Genomic DNA, 22,088 nt, shown 5'->3' with positions numbered 1-22,088 from the left:
TCTTTGCATCAAGTGTTCCTTTGGTATCTCTAATTTTCTTGAAGAGATCTCTAGTCTTTCCCATTCTGTTGTTTTCCTCTATTTCTTTGCATTGATTGCTGAGGAACGCTTTCTTATCTCTCCTTGCTATTCTTTGGAACTCTGCATTCAGATGCTTATGTCTTTCCTTTTCTCCTTTGCTTTTTGCTTCTCTTCTTTTCACAGCTATTTGTAAGGCCTCCCCAGACAGCCATTTTGCTTTTTTGCATTTCTTTTCCATGGGGATGGTCTTGATCCCTGTCTCCTGTACAATGTCACGGACCTCCATCCATAGTTCATCAGGCACTCTGTCTGTCAGATCTAGTCCTTTAAATCTATTTCTCACTTCCACTGTATAACCATAAGGGATTTGATTTAGGTCATACCTGAATGGTCTAGTGGTTTTCCTACTTTCTTCAATTTAAGTCTGAATTTGGCAATAAGGAGTTCATGGTCTGAGCCACAGTCAGCTCCTGGTCTTGTTTTTGCTGACTGTATAGAGCTTCTCCATCTTTGGCTGCAAAGAATATAATCAATCTGATTTCAGTGTTGGCCATCTGGTGATGTCCATGTGGAGAGTCTTCTCTTATGTTGTTGGAAGAGGGTGTTTGCTATGACCAGTGCGTTCTCTTGGCAGAACTCTATTAGCCTTTGCCCTGCTTCATTCCATACTCTAAGGCCAAATTTACCTGTTACTCCAAGTGCTTCTTGACTTCCTACTTTTGCATTCCATTCCCCTATAATTGGGAGTGAAGGTTAAATGAGATAATGCATGTCACATCTTAGCACAGTGCCTGGTAGATAATAAGTAAATAAGAATGATACTAAGAAAATTACCATGCATTTAATAATTTTCCATACCAAACGCAGAGAATTCCACAGACTAACTTCTATATTGTCACATATCCTTTTTGAGTTAAAATCAGTTTTTTTTTTAAATAACAAGATTTCTGTACTTTCTTCCTCTTGTACTCAAGAATCTTCACAGCTTCCATTGGACATATTTTCTTTTTAGGAATGAAGGAAAATTCTCCCGTTATTGAGCCATCCTTTTATGTGCATTCTACAAAATTGCATGTAATTTTATACTTTAAAGATACAGTTTTGCAAATATTCAATATTCTGCTAATTCGATTTTGAATTGTAGATGTCAAGTATTCTGTTTATAATAAAACATATTACTATTGTTGGAAAGGAAAAATTGTACATTTTTAGAATGTTTTTATGAGTAAATTTAATACACTGAAAATAAAAATTAAGAAAAAGATTCCTACGTGCAGATGGAAACATTTATGCAAACAGTAAATGAAGAGTTTTCCCCACAGTGATTTCTACTGCTGAGTTAGAGGAGAGGGCAACATGTTCAGATATCATACAGGACTGTCTCTAGGAAAAGAGCAGGCAATCTCAGAGAAGGTAGTTGCTAGCTGCATTTGTAATAACAATGAAAATGAAAAAAAAAAAAATCAGCAACCTGAGAGATAGGCAGGATTTCATGACTTACCCCAATTTTATCAGAGAATATCACTGTCACAAGAGTTGAATCACTTGACTAATATACAGAGTCCACATCTCATTCTTCATCTCATCCCCTCTCCTTTTACATTTTGTCTCTCCTTGACCTTTTATGTCATTAGAAAAGACAGACCTGATTTTCCTCTCATCTCAGTGACTCAGCACTCCTCAAAGTATCAAAGTTCTCCTTATTATAGTCCAGGTAAGTATGAGGAAAATACTCTTCAAGGATTCAAGATAAAATTTTTAGGAAGGATCCAATATTATTTTTTTATTTTTCTAAGGCTAAGCTTGGGCAAACAATCTATTTTAAATTCTCCTGTCAAACATCCAAATAAAATAATTATTATCACACCTTTTTAGCTGAAACATTAAATTTTTACTTTGGAAAGTTCAATGCCCAATAATCCACACTGAAGATGTGAGCCTCCCTCATGTGTATGGCAGGTACCCTGCTGGAGATTTCAAGGAACAATATTCAGATGCTAAGTCCACAGTAACACAGAAACAGATTATGATTTCATTTCCACTACGGATGGTACTTAAACATTCTAATTATCCTGGAAAACTACTCCATTAAGAAATCTAAAGATAAAAACAAGACCTAGTATTAAAACCTAGGATTACCATTAAAAGATAATTGACATATTATCCAGGCAATCAGCAATTCCTTTGGATAAAGATGCTTACAATTTCTCAATTAATCTGTTAGCAGATGTTTCTTCTAGATCTGTATTCCTTTTTACATAGTCAACAAATAATTATTAAGAATCTATTTCTTCTCAGTTTTAAAAAGGAGCAAATTACTAATATACAAAACAACATGGATGGATTTCAAAAGCATTATGCTAAGGGAAAGAAGACAGGCACAAAAGACTACCCACTGTATGAGTCCATTTATATGATATTCTAGGAAAGGCAACACTATAGGAACAGAAAACAAATTGATTTCCAGGAGCTGGGGATGAAAGCAAAGTAAGGGATTGATGGCACAGAGGAAGGAGAAAACTTTAAAAGTGATGGAACTGTTCTTTATCTTGATCCTGGTAAAAATTACATGACTCCATATGTTTGTCAAAACATATGAAAATATGCACTTCAAAATTTAAATTGCATCATGTGTCAGTTATTTTGCAATTATAAAAAGAAGAATCAGTTACAAACTCCTAACACACACACACCAAATCACAAAGAACCAACCACACATCAGAAGGGAGCTTAGCATTGGAAATGAAATGTGAACAAGATACACAGAGTCCTTGATCTCAGGAGCTTGTACCTAGGGAGGCAAATAGACTTTTCAAAAACAATCACAGGGACTTCCGTGGTAGTTCAGTGGTTAAGAATATGGCAGCCAGGGGACATGGGTGGCAGGTGACACAAGTTCAATCCCTAATCCAGGAAGTTTCCACTAAGCCCATGCTAGAACTGAAGTCCAAACACCCTAGAGCCCACGCTCTGCAACAAAAGAAACCACCATAACTAGAGAATAGCCCCCTCTCACTGCAACTAGAGAAAGCCCTCGCACAGCAAAAAAGACCCAGTGCAGCCAAAAACAAATTTTTTTTAATAAAATAAAAATAATCACAGGAAAATATATAATCACAAGTCTGAGTCAGTACAAGGGGTCAATGAGAATAGATGATATACAGAGACCCAAATGAGATCTTTGTGAATTATACGGATTTGATTTGGAAGGTTTTAAGTGGCAAGACTTATCTAGAGCTAAGAGGAAAGCGGGTCTTTCATTTCATCACTTGGATCCTAGAAACTGGGAAAACAGCTACAGTTTTTCTGAAAGACTATAAAACAGAGACTAGAGAAGTCTGTTAAGCCAAAAGGAATCTCCTCATATTAAAATTCCAGGACACTTCCACTCAGTCCCTGGACAAGGGAACAAACTGTGTGAGATTGTTACTCATAGAAAAGGCAGCTTTAATTAAGCTCATTTGTATGTTATTAATAAAAACGTGTAATATTTATGAGCTTGATTCTTGTCTGCTCCTTGCCTCTCTTTCTGTTTAATTAGCTGTGTGTAGGATGTGCTGAATTGCAAAAGCCTCTTTATTTTACAGTGATATTCCCAGTACAGTTTGAGATGCATTTGAAACATAACAAAGAGAAAGTCAAATTGTTCCTTTGGCCCTAATATAAAAGGAAGTCTGTGGGCTCACACCGTCACTGAAATTGCTCCCACATTTGAATTACATTCTATCCATGGTGGTTACTTTGAGAAAGACCTTGCCCCATGCGTAGAATATTTTCAGAACTACCAAAAAAGAAAATTCAATCTATTATTGAGTATTGTGAAAATAAACTAGCAGACACTTAAACATCACCATATGTATGTGCACAAATAAATATACACACATGCATCCATATGTTTGTCACATACACATTTTTTAAATTAATTTATTTTAATTGGGGGCTAATTACTTTACAATATTGTAGTGGTTTTGCCACACATTGACATGAATCAGCCATGGGTGTGCATGTGTCCCCCATCCTGAAGCCCCCTCCCACCTCCCTCCCCGTCCCATCCCTCTGGGTCATCCCAGTGCACCGGCCCTGAGCACCCTGTCTCATGCATCAGACCTGGGCTGGCGACCTGTTTCACATATGATGGTATACATGTTTCAGTGCCATTCTCCCAAATCATCCCACCCTCGCCTTCTCCCACCGAGTCCAAAAGTCTGTTCTTTACATCTGGGTCTCTTTTGCTGTCTCGCATATAGGGTCATTGTTACCATCTTTCTAAATTCCATATATATGTGTTAATATATTGTATTGGTGTTTTTCTTTCTGATTTACTTAACTCTGTATAATAGGCTCCAGTTTCATCCACTTCATTAGAACTGGTTCAAATGCATTCTTTATAATGGCTGAGTAGTATTCCTTTGTGTATATGTACCACAGCTTTCTTATCCATTCGTCTGCCAACGGACATCTAGGTTGCTTCCATGTCCTAGCTATTGTAAACAGTGCTGAGATGAACACTGGGGTACACATGTCTCTTTCAATTCTGGTTTCCTCAGTAAATCACAGCAGGATCCTCTATGACCCTCCTTTCAGAGTAAGGGAAATAAAAGCAAAAATAAGCAAATGGGACCTAATTAAACTTAAAAGCTTTTGCACAATGAAGGAAACTATGAGCAAGGTGAAAAGACAGCCTTCAGAATGGGAGAAAATAATAGCAAACAAACCAACTGACAAAGAATTAATCTCAAAAATACACAAGCAGCTCCTGCAGCTCAATTTCAGAAAAATAAATGACCCAATCAAAAAATGGGCCAAAGAAATAAACAGACATTTCCCCAAAGAAGACATACAGATGGCTAATAAACACATGAAAAGATGCTCAACATCACTCATTATCAGAGAAATGCAAATCCAAACCACAATGAGGTACCATCTCACACCAGTCAGAATGGCTGCTATCAAAAAGTCCATAAGCAATAAATGCTGGAGAGGGTGCAGAGAAAAGGGAACCCTCTTACACTGTTGGTGGGAATGCAAACTAGTACAGCCACCATGGAGAACAGTGTGGAGATTCCTAAAAAAAACTGGGAATAGAACTCCCATACGACCCAGCAATCCCACTGCTAGGCATACCCATTCTTTTTTTTTTTTTTTTTTAGTTATTTTTTTAATTAAAGGATAATTGCTTTTCAGAATTTTGTTGTTTTCTGTCAAACATCAACATGAATCAGCTATAGAACAAACACATATATTCTTAAGAAAAAAAAGTTCAGCTTTTGTATTTGTAAAGTTGATTAACAATGAAATCTACACCTTTAAGCACCTCAACATGAACTCACTGCAAAAGAAGAAAATAGTACAATTAAAATAATAATGAACATTTATTTGGCCCTATATGCCAGGCATTCTTCTATGAGCATTTATACATATTGACTCATTTTAAACGCTCAGCACTCCTATAAGATAAATACTTTTATCACAAGTCTCATTTAAAATGGGAAATGAGACTTCAAGAGGCTAAAGAACTTACATGACTAAGTTAAGTCAGAGTAGAGGTGGGGTTGGAACCTAAGATGCTAGCGTGTTCCATCACTTCAGTTGTATCTGACTCTTTGTGACCCCATGGACCGCAGCCTGCCAGGCTCCTCTGTCCATGGGATTCTCCAGGCAAGAATACTGGAGTGGGTTGCCGAGCCCTCCTTCCAGGGGATCTTCCTGACTCAGGGATCGAACCCATGTCTCCTGCATTGCAGGCCGATTCTTTACCACTGAGCCACCAGTGAAAGCCAGAACCTGAAATCAGATCAGATCAGATCACTCACTCAGTCGTGTCCAACTCTTTGCGACCCCATGAATCGCAGCATGCCAGGCCTCCCTGTCCATCACCAACTCCCAGAGTTCACTCAGACTCACGTCCATCGAGTCAGTGATGCCATCCAGCCATCTCATCCTCTGTCGTCCCCTTCTCCTCCTGCCCCCAATCCCAGCATCAGAGTCTTTTCCAATGAGTCAACTCTTTGCATGAGGTGGCCAAAGTACTGGAGTTTCAGTCTTAGCATCATTCCTTCCAAAGAAATCCCAGGGCTGATCTCCTTCAGAATGGACTGGTTGGATCTCCTTGCAGTCCAAGAGACTCTCAAGAGTCTTCTCCAACACCACAATTCAAAAGCATCAATTCTTCGGCACTCAGCCTTCTTCACAGTCCAACTCTCACATCCATACATGACCACAGGAAAAACCATAGCCTTGACTAGACGAACCTTTGTTGGCAAAGTAACGTCTCTGCTTTTGAATATGCTATCTAGGTTGGTCATAACTTTCCTTCCAAGGAGCAAGCGTCTTTTAATTTCATGGCTGCAGTCACCATCTGCAGTGATTTTGGAGCCCAGAAAAATAAAGTCTGACACTGTTTCCACTGTTTCCCCATCTATTTCCCATGAAGTGGTGGGACCGGATGCCATGATCTTTGTTTTCTGAATGTTGAGCTTTAAGCCAACTTTTTCACTCTCCACTTTCACTTTCATCACGAGGCTTTTGAGTTCCTCTTCACTTTCTGCCATAAGGGTGGTGCCATCTGCATATCTGAGGTTATTGATATTTCTCCCCGCAATCTTGATTCCAGCTTGTGTTTCTTCCAGTCCAGCGTTTCTCATGATGTACTCTGCATATAAGTTAAATAAACAGGGTGACAATATACAGCCTTGACGAACTCCTTTTCCTATTTGGAACCAGTCTGTTGTTCCATGTCCAGTTCTAACTGTTGCTTCATGACCTGCATACAAATTTCTCAAGAGGCAGATCAGGTGGTCTGGTATTCCCATCTCTTGAAGAATTTTCCACAGTTGATTGTGATCCACACAGTCAGAGGCTTTGGCATAGTCGATAAAGCAGAAATAGATGTTTTTCTGGAACTCTCTTGCTTTTTCCATGATCCAGCAGATGTTGGCAATTTGATCTCTGGTTCCTCTGCCTTTTCTAAAACCAGCTTGAACATCAGGAAGTTCACGGTTCACATATTGCTGAAGCCTGGCTTGGAGAATTTTGAGCATTACTTTACTAGCATGTGAGATGAGTGCAATTGTGCGGTAGTTTGAGCATTTGGCATTGCCTTTCTTTGGGATCGGAATGAAAACTGACCTTTTCCAGTCCTGTGGCCACTGCTGAGTTTTCCAAATTTGCTTGCATATTGAGTGCAGCACTTGTACAGCATCATCTTTCAGGATTTGGAATAGCTCAACTGGAATGCCATCACCTCCACTAGCTTTGTTCGTAGTGATGCTTTCTAAGGCTATTTGCCTCTAAATAGATCTCTGGATTCTGTGAGCTATGTGTCAGTTGCATCAATTATGTATAGCACATGTTTTGACACCCAGAGAAGTAGTTTTGCTTAACACTAAAACCACTGTAGATGTGAAGGTCTTAAATTTCTATCATGAATTAATTTTGTTTATTCCTAATCAGAGATATATATATCCTTCTTATAAGAAAAACCTTAGAGTAAGTAATACAATTATCAAATAGCATAATTATGAATCCAAACACTGGAAAATCAAAGTTCCTTGAATTTTTACATGGTATTCAAAAAAGGTAGAGTGGAGCTAAGCACTGGTGTGGATAAGGACATTTATTAGATATGTTACCATTTTATTTTATTGACTTAAAAAATTTCAATAACACAGACACTGAGTTCAGCTACTTCTCCATCTCAGTGTGGACCTGTGAAATTTAGTCCTCACTCCTTGACTCCATCTCTCCACCTCCTTGTGTGTTGGGTGTTTTTCAGGCCACAGTGGGGCCCGAGGCTATAGTGGCCCAGGTTTCTCAGCTTCCCTTCCTTAGCTCATCTTCTTTCCCTCAAGAAGACCCACCAGTAGGTGTTCTCCTTTTGCACATACACTTCCCTCCACCACCTTTTCAATCTCTAATTACAGTTCCCTCTGCCCAGTTCCCTGAAATCTCAGTTGGTAAAGAATCCACCTGCAATGCAGGAGATCCCAGTTCGATTCCTGGGTTGGGAAGATCCCCTGGAGAAGGAAAGAGCTACCCACTCCAGTATTCTGGCCTGGAGAATTCCATGGACTGTATAGTCCATGGTCTGAAAGAGTCAGACACCACTGAGTGACTTTCACTTTCATTTTCTGTCTAGTTAGGCTTCCCTAGTGGCTCAACAGTAAAGAATCTGCCTGCAATGCAGGAGATGCGGGAGATGTGGGTTCAATCCTGGATCGGGAGGACTCCCAGTGCTGGAAATGGCAACTCACTCCAATATCCTTGCCTGGAAAATCCAATGGACAGAGGAACCTGGCAGGCTACAGTCCATGGTCTGACCAAGGGTTGGACATAGATTGAGTATGCATGCACGCACTGCCAGTTAAGACCACCAGCACTCCCCCACCTACAAAAAGCACTGCTGGTGTGACACCCTGGCCTCAGTTCCCTCTCTGGAATTTCAGTATGCTATTTCCCCCTTGGGCTATGCAATAGAAAATCATAGTATGAAATCTGAAGATTACATTTTCTCATGTCAAGTGAGATTAAACAACCTCTTGAATGGGCATTTTACTTGGATGGCACGGCCAAATCCATATGACAAGCCGTGGCTACTGAACTTGGGACAAATTCAGTGAAGGTGAAATGAAAGACACCGCAACAACAGAAAGAGCAGCGCAGTAAATCTAATAAGGCCTTTGGCAGTGTTTGGGGGTAAACAGTAGAATTCAGTCTGACAAGACTATGTTGTATTTGTTGAATACTAAATAGGCATTGTTGTCAAACAGAGAGAGGGGTTCTTAAAACAAAGTATCTGTCTTTAAAGCGTTTGTGTTCTTTGTTCTAACTGGGAGAATACACACGTACGAATGATGAAACGTGGCAAAATGTCCTCACACAAACTGAACACATAAGTGCTAAGAATAAAGTGTTGATTAAAAGGATGTAGGGCTAACCAGGCTTCCAAAAATGATTGGGTTTTGAAACAAGTTTTGACGATGGTGATGGGAGGCAACTAGCCCAGAAGAAGTGGGGAATTTCTAGAAGTTATATAAGAAGCTGTTCAGAAACCTGACGTGGTAAGGCTGAAATTGTGATAGCTGGTTGTTAAGTATGTAAGATAGTTATTTCAAAGATGCCAACGAGTTTTTTCTGCTAGTTTTATATTTTTAAAATTTAGCCAGAAGTGGAGGCATCATTCATAGTGGGTGGGCAAGGGATTCTCTTTTGTCTTGGATAAAATTCTTAGAGCATTTGATTACATGAAAAGAAACCCTAAATTCAAGTCCAGCATGGAAAACATGAGACCATGAAGAGTAAACTGCTCTGTACAATTTCGTCAAAGGTTGTAATCAACGTGGACTAAAGTGCTCTCTGGGAGAAGAAGGGACTTCCATAACTCTCTAGAGCCAATGGAGACCCGATGGCCTGGGCCATTAGGCCAGGCAGGGGAGACGTGGTCAAAGGCCACCGTGCGGGAAGGCGCACACACGCTCAGCTGCCGCTGACTCTTTGCAACCCCCTGGACTGTAGCCTGCCAGGCTCCTCTGTCCATCCGTCCAACAAATCCTGACCAGATTTGTTAAGGTCCCTGCAACACGGTAGCAGGGCTTAGAGGAAGTTTGATAGATTAAGAGAACAATAAGAGGCCTCTTTTGAGTGGCTTGACCAATGAACTCTAGTGATAGCTAGCTCTCAGGTTACTTTTCCTTTTCTGCAGAGTAATTCTCTTCTGTTATCCTCAAATCATTGGTAAAGTTTTGTAAACTAGGTAGCCTGGTCTTCAAAGGGCTGAGAAAGCGAACTGAGTCCACACTGAGAGATTCTCAGCAGCCAGGAAAAGCAGTTGTGAAATCTCCAGAGTCCACCCACAGAAAAGCCTAGAACACGAAGGCAGACTTGAGAGCCCATTAAAGGCTAGACTTTTTGATAATTTGGGAGTGCAAAGGGGGCCTGTAAATTGTCATTAGGTATTAAATAGAAGGTTAAGCCCTGGAGCCCAGAGAACTTGTGATATATCAGGATATCCTGAGATACATCAGTATAGAAAATAGATAAACTCTCATAGCATTTATATTTTAATTAGAAAGACAGGCAATACTTAAATAAAGCAAGTGATAAGTACTATTAAGATTTTAAAAAAAAAAAAAAAAACTACTGCAAAGGAGACACATTACTGAGACCATAAAAGTCCAGATTTGGAATTTTATAAATTAAAAGCACAGAGATGCACCATTCATTGGAAATCCACAGGGGTGAGCACTAGCTACTTATAATAAGCTGTAACTAGCTGCAAAACCCAGAGTAAGTCAGGTAACTTCTCTGAGCCACAATTTCTTCGCCTACATAAGTGAAGGAAATTAGATTGCATCAATTCTAAGATAAATAGGAAAACTTTAAAAAAGAATGAAAGGAAAACCTGAAGGAAAAAGCAAGCCATTGTAGTAAACAGCAATTTCTCAAAAGGTCTGTAGCCATATGCCCTACTACTATACCTTATTTTATTATGATTATGATCAGATCAGTCACTCAGTCATGTCCGACTCTTTGCGACCCCATGAATCGCAGCACGCCAGGCCTCCCTGTCCATCACCAACTCCCAGAGTTCACTCAGACTCACGTCCATGGAGTCAGTGATGCCATCCAGCCATCTCATCCTCTGTCGTCCCCTTCTCCTCCTGCCCCAATACCTCCCAGCATCAGAGTCTTTTCCAATGAGTCAACTCTTCGCATGAGGTGGCCAAAAACTGGAGTTTCAGCTTTAGCATCATTCCTTCCAAAGAAATCCCAGGGCTGATCTCCTTCAGAATGGACTGGTTGGATCTCCTTGCAGTTCAAGGGACTCTCAAGAGTCTTCTCCAACACCACAGTTCAAAAGCATCAATTCTTTGGTGCTCAGCCTTCTTCACAGTCCAACTCTCACATCCATACATGACCACAGGAAAAACCATAGCCTTGACTAGACGAACCTTTGTTGGCAAAGTAATATCTCTGCTTTTGAATATGCTATCTAGGTTGGTCCTAACTTTCCTTCCAAGGAGTAAGCATCTTTTAATTTCATGGCTGCAGTCATCATCTGCAGTGATTTTGGAGTCCAGAAAAATAAAGTCTGACACTGTTTCCACTGTTTCCCCATCTATTTCCCATGAAGTGGTGGGACCGGATGCCATGATCTTCGTTTTCTGAATGTTGAGCTTTAAGCCAACTTTTTCACTCTCCACTTTCACTTTCATCAAGAGGCTTTTGAGTTCCTCTTCACTTTCTGCCATAAGGGTGGTGTCATCTGCCTATCTGAGGTTATTGATATTTCTCCCCGCAATCTTGATTCCCGTTTGTGTTTCTTCCAGTACAGCATTTCTCATGATATACTCTGCACAGAAGTTAAATAAACAGGGTGACAATATACAGCCTTGACGAACTCCTTTTCCTATTTGGAACCAGTCTGTTGTTCCATGTCCAGTTCTAACTGTTGCTTCATGACCTGCATACAAATTTCTCAAGAGGCAGATCAGGTGGTCTGGTATTCCCATCTCTTGAAGAATTTTCCACAGTTGATTGTGATCCACACAGTCAGAGGCTTTGGCATAGTCGATAAAGCAGAAATAGATGTTTTTCTGGAATTCTCTTACTTTTTCTGTGATCCAGCGGATGTTGGCAATTTGATCTCTGGTTCCTCTGCCTTTTCTAAAACCAGCTTGAACATCAGGAAGTTCACGGTTCACATATTGCTGAAGCCTGGCTTGGAGAATTTTGAGCATTACTTTACTAGCGTGTGAGATGAGTGCAATTGTGCGGTAGTTTGAGCATTCTTTGGAATTGCCTTTCTTTGGGATCGGAATGAAAACTGACCTTTTCCAGTCCTGTGGCCACTGCTGAGTTTTCCAAATTTGCTTGCATATTGAGTGCAGCACTTGTACAGCATCATCTTTCAGGATTTGGAATAGCTCAACTGGAATTCCATCACCTCCACTAGCTTTGTTCGTAGTGATGCTTTCTAAGGCCCACTTGACTTCACATTCCAGGATGTCTGGCTCTAGGTCAGTGATCACACCATCGTGATTATCTGGGTCATGAATGATAGATATTACCCACCTTCTTAGGAATTCACAATGTTTTAGTGACTAACCCCTCTGCTTCACAGTGGCTTCTTTTTTATCTTAATAGTACTTATCTTTGATTTATTTAATTACGGCCTGTCTTTCTGATTAAAATATGAGTGCTACGAGAACTTGTCTGTTTACTGATCTGTTTTCAGCATTTAACACAGTATTTGGCAAATGGTGGATTACCTTTTAGATCGACACTGAAGTGGTTACATTTTACATATTACAGTAAATAATAACCCAAAAGCAAAGTATTAAGATTCCCTAGCAATGCTTTCAGTTACCAACCATGCACAAACTAATTCTACCTGAGAGATTTGTCTCCAGTGAAAAGTGTCCGATCAGACCCGGAGTGGCACCCCAGGATCCCACAAGACAGTTACTTTATGAAGTCAGGGACTGAACAATTTCTGGTAAGCTTTTTTAATTTGCATTTCTCTTTAATGATTTGAGACCTTGATAACATAGAAAACACCAGGAGAAAGCCATGCTGGGTTGAGTGGGAATGGGGAACAAAGCTGAAAGCCTGTTAAGGCACCTGGTCTCATGAGATTACATCACCATCATCCCCTTCATCAATAATTAACAGCAATGAAGTTCTTACTGTAATCAAAGCACAATAGCATGAATTTAAAACACCAAAGAACAACTTCTGGCACAAATAAAAAATGAAGCCTGCACCCAGAGAGAAAAAGACCTATATCTGGCTTGATGAGCCTATTCCTAGGACCTAAGAGATTTCAGAGTTCCAGCCAAAGCTCTCACGCCACTGGCTCCTAACTTCTTATCAGGAATAAAAACAGTTCCATCTGATCAATAATATTGGTGACGTTTACCCATAAAAGCACCAATTTTTGCAATTAAAACTAAACTCAGCTCCTTCCAACTATTTTTTAAGAGAGAAATGGGCCATGAACTGGTGTTGGAAGAAACCCAAAGGGAGAGAAGAAAGTTGTGCAATGTCCATAGATTTTCCAACTAGACATAACACACACTGAGGTGAAGTCTACAGGATGGGACTTTATTATGTACAGAGATAACCTCAAAAATTTCAACATCAGGTCTGAAGCACTGTAGAATACTACTAGGGTAACAAAAGACTCTGAAACACCAACTGAGCAGGTGTTAGAGAGAGCTGTGCTGCCGGGGTTTATACTTTCCTGAACTGAGCCCAAGAGTCACATCCCTAGTTTTACCAAAGACCTTCTTTTTCCCACAGCAAAAAATAACACTTCACATCAAAAACATTCCTTCTAGTCCACAAGTTTGTCAAGAGTAATTTGTTTAGATAAAAGCTGCAGAACTCACTATAAGAAGCAGGAATCAACTTGTATCCATAAACAATTTGTTTTTTCATTCAAAAACATCTTCCCACTCAGCTCCAACTTGCATGGACAACTTTCCATGAACTGCCTGTCTTTCACCCTCCACACACACACACACACACACACACACACACACACACACGCTGCTTCGGGACTAGCTAATACATGTTTAGGACTTGAGCTTCCTAAGGACATAACTAATATGCTCTATGTCCACACAGAATACTCACTCTTATGATATATACCAAGCACCAATCTGCCATTCAAAACCTTAGTCCTGTTCTGTTTTTAACTGTTGATCTTGATATTTCTTTTCCCATTGCTACTTCACTCTTTCAACTCCAGCATCTGGTATAATTTTGACTCTTCACAACAATGACTCCAGTTCTAATCTTAGTCTCATGTCACTTAGGACTCCATTATACTACTTCAGCTCTGTCCCCATGTCTTCACATCAACTCTAGGCCAATAAAAAGAATCTGGATTTCCCACAAGTCTTATGTTCCCCTTTCAACTAAGAGACTTTTTTTTTAAGTTTTTTGAAACTTAAAAATGGAGTCCAAACATTTTTGGTTATTGGGAACCAGAAAATATAACAACTGAATTCACTGTACTGAAGACAATAAAAATTAGTAAGAATGGTTGATCCTGAAAAGTTATATAGCTCCTGCAGCTTGGATTTTAGTATGTAGTAGGTACTGTTATTTTGCTTCCTGAAGCTATAGTGCTTTGGAGAAAACATTAACTGATAAAATTACCATAAATACTCTGCTTGTTAGAAATGTAATCAGAACTTAAATTTGCTCTTTTACATTTCAACCAGTGGTTTTCCTTGATGGCAAGGTTTCTGATTATGAGATTTTTTTTTTTTTTAAGAAAGGCATTAAAAGTCTCTGGTATAATCCACATAACAATAAAAGCATCCATGGATGCTAACTACCATGCTGGGAATAGGTTAATATCTCATTTTCATTCAAGTGTTGGTTGAGAAATCCCTATTATCAAGGCCCTGAGATATGCACAGAAGTTTCAACAATGAGACACACTATTCTCCTTAAGGGCTTTATAACCCAATGGAAGAGACAAGTAATGAGCAGCCAAGGATAATACAATCTGACATGATCCGGTGTTAAGGGAGCACTTAAGTGGGATAACCCACAAGTACGCCCAGGCCATGCTGGGTTCTAATTTACAGGGGTATAATCTAGGTTACACTGGGTTCTAATTTAAGGGGCTTCCCTGGTGGCTCAGACAGTAAAGAATCCACCTGCAATGCATGAGATCCAGGTTTGATTCCTGGGTCGGGAAGATCCCCTGGAGAAGGGGATCGCAACTTACTCTAGTATTCCTGCCTGGGAAGTTTCATGGACAGAGGAGCCAGGCAGGTTACAGTCCATGGGGTCACAAGACTTGGACACGACTGAGAGACTCACACTTTCACTTCACTTTCAAGGTAGAAGATGAGGATTCTAGGAAATACGGATGGGGACATGTATTGGTTATCTGTTGATCTAACAAAAGACCACAAATTGAGCAGCTTATAGCAACATCCATTTTTCACCTCACAGTTCTGCAGGTTAGAAAGCCAAGTGCATTTTCACTAGTTCTCTGATCAGGGTCTCAAGAGACTGAAATCAAGGTGTGTTCAGGCTGGGAGGTTATCTAGTGGCTTTAGAGAAGAATTCACTTCCTTATTCAAACTATTGGCTGAATTCATTTCCTTGCACTCATAGGACTGAAGTCCCTGGTCCCTTACCAGCTGTCAGCCAGGAGCTGTTCTCACCTCCTAAAGGCTGCCCACATCCCTTGGCACAAGTATTTTTCCATCCTCAAAGCCAACAATGCTGTGTCCAGTGCTCCTCTGCGCTTTTAATCTCTCCCACTATCCTGTCTCCTACTTGGCCTCTCTGCCACCGGCCAAAGAAAGCTCTTTGTTTCTAAGAGCTCCTGTGATTACAATGGGCCTACCAGATAATCCGGTATGACCTCCTTATTTTAGGATCAACTGTGCAATGTAACATAACAAGCAGAGAAATCTTATCACATTCATGGGTTCTAGGGACCAGGGACAGGGCATCTTTGGGAGACCATTTCATTATTTTTTAATTAATTTTTATTGCAATATAGTTGATTTACAATGGTGTGTTTCAGGTGTGCAGCAAAGTGAATCAGTTGTACATATACATATAGCCACTCTTTTTTAGATTCTTTTCCCACAAGGTCATTACAGAGTATTAAGTAGAGTTCCCTGTACTATACTGTAGGTTCTTATTAGTTATCTATTTTGTATATAGTCACGGTTCAATTCCTAGGTCAGGAAGATCCCCTGGAGTAGGAAATGGCAGCCCACTCCAGTATTCTTGCCTGGAAAACTCCATGGACAGAGGAGCCTGGCAGGCTACAGTCCCTGCTTCAAGTAAAAAGAGCCCAGATCTCTCTAAAGCGATGGGAATGATGGAGTCGCAGATGCTCCTTCTGACCCTGCTGACGGTGAAGATGGAGAATGGCTTATCTACGCAGAACAGGCAGAACAGAACCTACAATTAATGTGCAAAGAGAAGGAGAAACTCCAGAAAAAGACTTAGGAGCTGAAGAGCAGACTTCTCCTATGCCAGAGGAAGAGGGAGCTGGCGGATGTCCCGGACGCGCAGGTCGCGGTGCTGCGTCCCTTTGAGGCCGTGGCCAGCCGCTTCCTGAACAGTACAAGGCGTGCGCGGCGGCCCTGGGCACCGTGCGGCACGAGCTGCCCGTGCAACCGTCCACCCGAATGGAGACAGGCAGCTCTTCTTAGACAAGTTGCAGCGGGAATAGATGGCCACACGCCGTCTGCTGGGATAACTTGGCATCGGCAGCTCAGAAGAAAACGCGAAGGCATCGGACCTGATGAGGGAACTCAGGGAGTTGACCCAGAAGCAGCACCTGGAGCTGCGAAGGAGCTTCAGCCAAGTTCTGAAACTCTCTGCTGAGGCGAGTAAGGAGGTAGCCTTAGTCAACCAGGAGGCCTGGGAAGAGGCCCAGGGCCCCAAGGCCCCCAGCCGGTGATCTTTTGATCCCAAGGAGGCCACTAGTGGAGAAACTTGGGGAGAGGTCAGGAGCCTCTAGGGCCACAAAGAGCTATGAATCCACACGCAGGCCATGTCCCTGATCCAAGTGGAGAACTTCCTGTGCCCAGTGGGGAAGGAAGCACATTTTGTGCCCCTTTTTCAGGGGCACAGGGAACCTGCAGCGACCCACCTGTGATGTTCTGAAAACTTGAGCACCTTATGCACTTAGCCTAGCCATATAGTTAATTTTGTGTGATAATCTCATTTGATAATTTAACAAATAAAAACTATTTTGCAATGAAAAAAAAAAAAAAAAAAAAAGGCAGGAGCAGCGGTGTGAATATGTCAACCCCAATCTGGGAGGCTGTTTTCGAAATTCTGTTACCAGAGGCCTCTAACCAACGTCATTCTTGAATTACAGCAATTTATATATACAATGCACTTGATACAGACTTTTTTACAGTGAGGCCTTGTTTTCCTCAAAGATAAGGTCGCTTGAAAAATCAGGGTTGTATGAATAGTCGTGAATCTTAGAACTAGAAGGGTCTTCAAAAGATTATCTTTGAGGCACATAAGAAACAACCGTCTTCATTTTATACTGAAGGTGCCTAAATCCAGAGAGAGGAAAGGAGACACACTCAGCACCACTCCCGGCAGCAGAAAGACAGCAGAACCTCCCTGGCTGCTCTTCACAGAGCTGGCAAGTTCACACAAGGCCTCCTTCCCTCAGATCCTCCCCAGAGCTGTGGAACTCCTCACTGTTGGCATTTTGCATCAATGAGCTGCTCTGTTTAAACACAAACCGGCATCTCCTGCAGCAAACCCAAAGATTCAGACTTTCCTTGTCTGAGCGTCTTTCCTGCGGATAGTCATGAAGGGCCCAGTTAAAAATCAAATATGTGCTTATATTTAGGTAAAATATCACCGATTCAATGGACATGAGTTTGAGCAAGCTCCGGGAGATGGTAAAGGACAGGGAAGCCTGGCGTGCTGCAGTCCATGGAGTCGCAAAGAGTCAGACACAACTGAGCTGCTGAACAACAAATCATGCTTTTTAAAGCATGGGCTCTGCAGGCAGACTTGAGTATCAGTCGACCTTCCTTCAGGAAGTTTCTTAACCTCTTCTCTGTAAAATGGGTGTGATATTACTACCCATCACATAGGGCTACTTGGAGGAGTAATTGAGGTAGCATGTGAACATTTTTCACTTACCACAGTGACAAGACAATTATTATTATTTACTAGATCTCCACACGGGTTTTTCACGACAGTAATTGCATTAACTACCCTCTTCTATGGCCATTTCTACTGCCGATTAGAGGAAATGGCCTTACCCTCTTTTTTCCTACACCCCTTGACATCAGTCTAATTGAATAAAACTAAGAAACTGCAATTTAAGTCTTACACATACTGCTGTGGAAACATCACTTCTCCCATTCCTCTGCTCAGAAGCACACAAGTTCCTTTGGTCTTCAAAGGAGTTTAATAGTGATATGCAAAGTTGATCACTGGGGTGATCAACTGTACCAGGAATGAGGAATTTCAGGGACATGGGAACTTCAGTGATAAAACTGAGATGATCCCAGGTAAAATGGGACTGCTGTTTACCCTAGGACAGACTGCCTTTGTGATATTGGGTAGGTTACTAACCTTTCTGGGTCTCAGTTTCCACATACAGAGATTACAGCAACCCTCCTTCATAGAGTTGTTTTTTGGTTTGTTTTGAAGAGCAAATGAGTTAATACATAAAGTGCTTAGGATCATGCTTAGTATAGAGTAAATACTCAATAAAAGTTGGTTATTATTATGATTACTAACCACTAAAAGGAGACATGAAGTAATAAACTAACATAGAAGGACATGGCAGAGAGCCCGAAGTCTCCTGAAGTCCTTATAGCCCAAGAGTGGAGCCCCTGAAAAGATGTTTTTTCCCCTGCATCATTGTGTCATAATTCTCTAAGAGATCATGCAAACAAAGAAAAATAAGAATATTCTATTATCTGAAGAAAGAATAATGAGAAAATACAAATGAAAACTACCCTAAGCTACCATTTCATTAGATTAACCAAAACCAACAAAAACAAACAAACAAAAAAAGCAGAAATGTGGCTATACCCAGTTACTTAAATTGAAGGGAACAGGCCCTCTCACACTGTTCCAGGCAGTTGTAAAATGGTCAGGCTGCCTGGAAGGACATCTGCCAACATCCATCAAAATCACAGATGCACTTGAACTACGATGCTGCTTCTGGAAACCTCTCCTATGGATCCTCTCATGCATCACATCATGGATCTATGTATAGGACCATCCACGGAGAACGGTTATAACAAAACCTAGAAACAATCCAAATGTCCAAAAATAGGGGACAGCCATACAGTGGAATATGATGTGGAAGCTAAAAAAAAAAGAACAAAGAGCTCTCTGTGTATTAATGTGGAAAGATCTCCAAATATATTTCATTATTGTTGTTTGGTCACCAAGTCCTGTCTGACTCTGCGACCCCATGGATTGTGGCACCCCAGACTCCTCTGTCCTCCACTCTCTCCTGGAGTTTGCTCACATTCATGCCCTTTGATGGCACCCCACTCCAGTACTCTTGCCTGGAAAATCCCATAGATGGAGGAGCCTGGAAGGCTGCAGTCCATGGGGTCGCTGAGGGTGGGACACGACTGAGCGACTTCACTTTCACTTTTCACTTTCAGGCATTGGAGAAGAAAGTGGCAGCCCACTCCAGTGTTGTTGCCTGGAGAATCCCAGGGAGGGGGAGCCTGGTGGGCTGCCGTCTATGGGGTCTCAGAGTCGGGCACGACTGAAGTGATGCAGCAGCAGCAGCAGCATGCCCGTTGAATCAGTGACACTCTCCAACAACTTTATCCTCTACTGCCCCCTTCTCCTTTTGCCTTCAGTCTTTCCTAGCATCAGGGTCTTTCTCTAATGAGTCCAAATATATTATTTGGTAACAAAAAATAAAACATATATATAATATGCTGTCTTTTTTGGGAAAAAGGATATATATATATACACATATATAAGTATAGATATATAAATTCATATATGCTTGCATATGCATAAAGAAATACTGGAAGAATAAGCAAGAGAATAATTAAAATGACTATTTCTTAAGGGCAGAAAAAAAACGAGTAGATGGAAATGGGGTAATGACAAAATATCTCCTTAGCTCTTTATATTTCATTTTATTTTGGCATCTCTAAATATCTTACCCACAAAAAGACTTTTAAAAAATGTGAAAAATCAAGAGCTCTTTATCTATATCCACTGAAATATTAGTACCACTGTCTTCTATGAAATGTCTCATTTGAGAAAACAGGAAGTTGCGCTGAAAACAATGTTGTTCTCCATCCACCCAAACAAATAAAGCAAAGATTTCCAACATGCGACTTTGAGGACCACCCCTTATCTGCCAAACAGAAAGGAACCGAGGGGTTGTTCTGAGGGTACTCCTCTGCGGTCCCCTCTGATTCGTGAATACATCCCCCTCTCAACCCAGTGGCGTGGGTCAGCATCTGAGGGGACAGAGGATGCTGCGTGTTTTCCTTTCTCAGCCAGGAGGAGGTTTCATCATCCCATCATCTTACACTTGCACGTTAGGAGCTCTGTTCTGCTTTTTATGTTAATTGGAATCGGCTGCTTTGGGCTCTGACACAGGCATTTAGCACTAGCAGTCAATTGCTCTTTCCTCAGCCATCTGGCAAAAGAGTTGAAACCAGCAATTTTCTGAGTCAGAATTAGACATCTGAAAAAGAATGTGCACATAGACAAACCCCTCAGAAGTGTGGAATGAAAGAAAGGGGCAGGTAGAGGGATGGGCGGCTACAGACCCCACTGTGGAGTAACGTGATTTCAAAGAGAACGCAAAACGGCACTTTGATTTCCTGACACCAGCAGCCCTCTTCCCCTGTGCAGGACAGAGCACTCAGGATTACGCAATACCTCTCCCTCACCTTCTATCCTGCACGACAGATGTTGCCTTCACTTTAGCCATCTGCCTTCTCCCTCCCTCTTGAAGACGTTCTCATCAGGAGCTCATGGCCAGCCCCTTTAACTTCTGCAGGACTTACGGAGCACCCTCGCTTCTGTGACAGCATCGTCTCCTGGTCCTTCAAGTTCTGACTGTCCTTGTTCCATCACCTTCACATGCCCCTCTTTTTCCATCTGCCCTTTAGATGTTGGTCCTCTCTGCAGGCTTCTGTCCTCCACTCATCTTACTGCGTATAGTTACTCTCTTGTCTGCAGGTTTGAGGTCTTCACAGACCTAAATGCCTGCATGAAAATAGCGCTGGCTTAGGCCCTGATGGCTCAGACAGGAAATAATCTGCCTGCAATGCAGGATACCCAGGATCAATCCCTGGGAACCTGGGTTGGGAGGATCCCCTGGAGAAAGGAATGGTTACCCACTCCAGTATTCTTGCCTGGAGAATTTCAAGACAGAGGAGCCTGGTGGGTACAGTCCATGGGGTTACAAAGAGTCTGATACAACTGAGCAATAAACACTTTTTAGTTCTTAAAGGGAAACCTTATATTAAACCCATTCTGACCCTGCTTACTTTTTATATGAGCCCATTCTGTATTTCATGAGGAGCACCACACTCTCTTCACACAAAGGCAGCAGTGAATATACTTCCATGTGTCATTCCCTGTTTGGTAGAGTTGAGAGTCTCCAAGATTTGGGCAGGATGCCCGCCACCGCCACCACAAGTGTCAATGCCCAAACGCTATGCAAGTAAACCTTAAGTATGATCGTAATAAGGTACAAATGTCATCTCCAGATTGATGGCCATGTCATCCCTAAATTATCCACACACTGGTGATGACCATTATCACTCCATTTTTGGCCCACCTATCCTCTGCCTAGAAAATGCCCAAATACACAAAGTGCTCATCAGGTTATCAGGCAGCTGCAGCTATGCTCAGTATACCTGCCACTGCATCTTTCCCAGAGAGGAAACCTGTGCTGGTTCTAAGCATCTTCCATCTGCCTGAACATATGTGTGTGTGTGTGTGTGTGTGTGTGTGTGTGTGTGTGTTAGTCACTCAGTCATGTCTGACTCTTTGCAACCCCGTGGACTGTAGCCCACTGGGCTTCTCTGTCATGGGATTCTCCAGGCAAGGATACTGGAGTGGGTTGCCATTCCTTTCTCCAGGGGATCTTCCTGACCCAGGGATTGAACCTGGGTTTCCTGCATTGAAGGCAGATTCTTTGCTGTCTGAGCCCCCAGGGGAGCCCTCCGAACCCCCTTGCTTCCCTGAAACTCTGGCCCGCAGGTGCACATGGACAGGAAGGAAGGCTGGTGTGGCAGACAGTCAGGACGCACGGAGACTGTCACACAGGCTGCAGGATCTGTGGGCCTTCTGCCCACGTGCGCCTGCCCGGGTGTGCTGTTTCCTCTGACTGCTTCTCACTCTGGGTTTTAAACTGATTCAATGAGCTACGTTCTTCCAGCATATTAAGTGAATCTGTGAGCCTTTCCGTTTCATGACTTCTATAATAACTTGTCTGGGATGGTACGTGGAGGCTAGCACTGCACCAAAGTAATTTCCCACAAGACATTTTATTGACAGGTCTCTCTTATCTGTGAACTACCTCTTCATCTCTA

At 41.7% G+C, this 22,088-nt stretch overlaps 1 pseudogene; it reads left to right on the top strand.

Annotated features, from left to right (window-relative positions):
- Nucleotides 1-16,549, top strand: part of LOC102405453 — a 76,307-nt pseudogene extending 59,758 nt beyond the window's left edge.
- The last annotated feature ends 5,539 nt before the right edge of the window (nt 16,550-22,088 follow it).

The sequence above is a fragment of the Bubalus bubalis genome, chromosome 4, assembly GCF_019923935.1.
Source record: "Bubalus bubalis isolate 160015118507 breed Murrah chromosome 4, NDDB_SH_1, whole genome shotgun sequence".
NCBI classification, from domain to species: Eukaryota; Metazoa; Chordata; class Mammalia; order Artiodactyla; family Bovidae; genus Bubalus; species Bubalus bubalis.
Note: the sequence above shows the minus strand (reverse complement) of the source record. Positions and strands in the feature narration are given on the sequence as shown.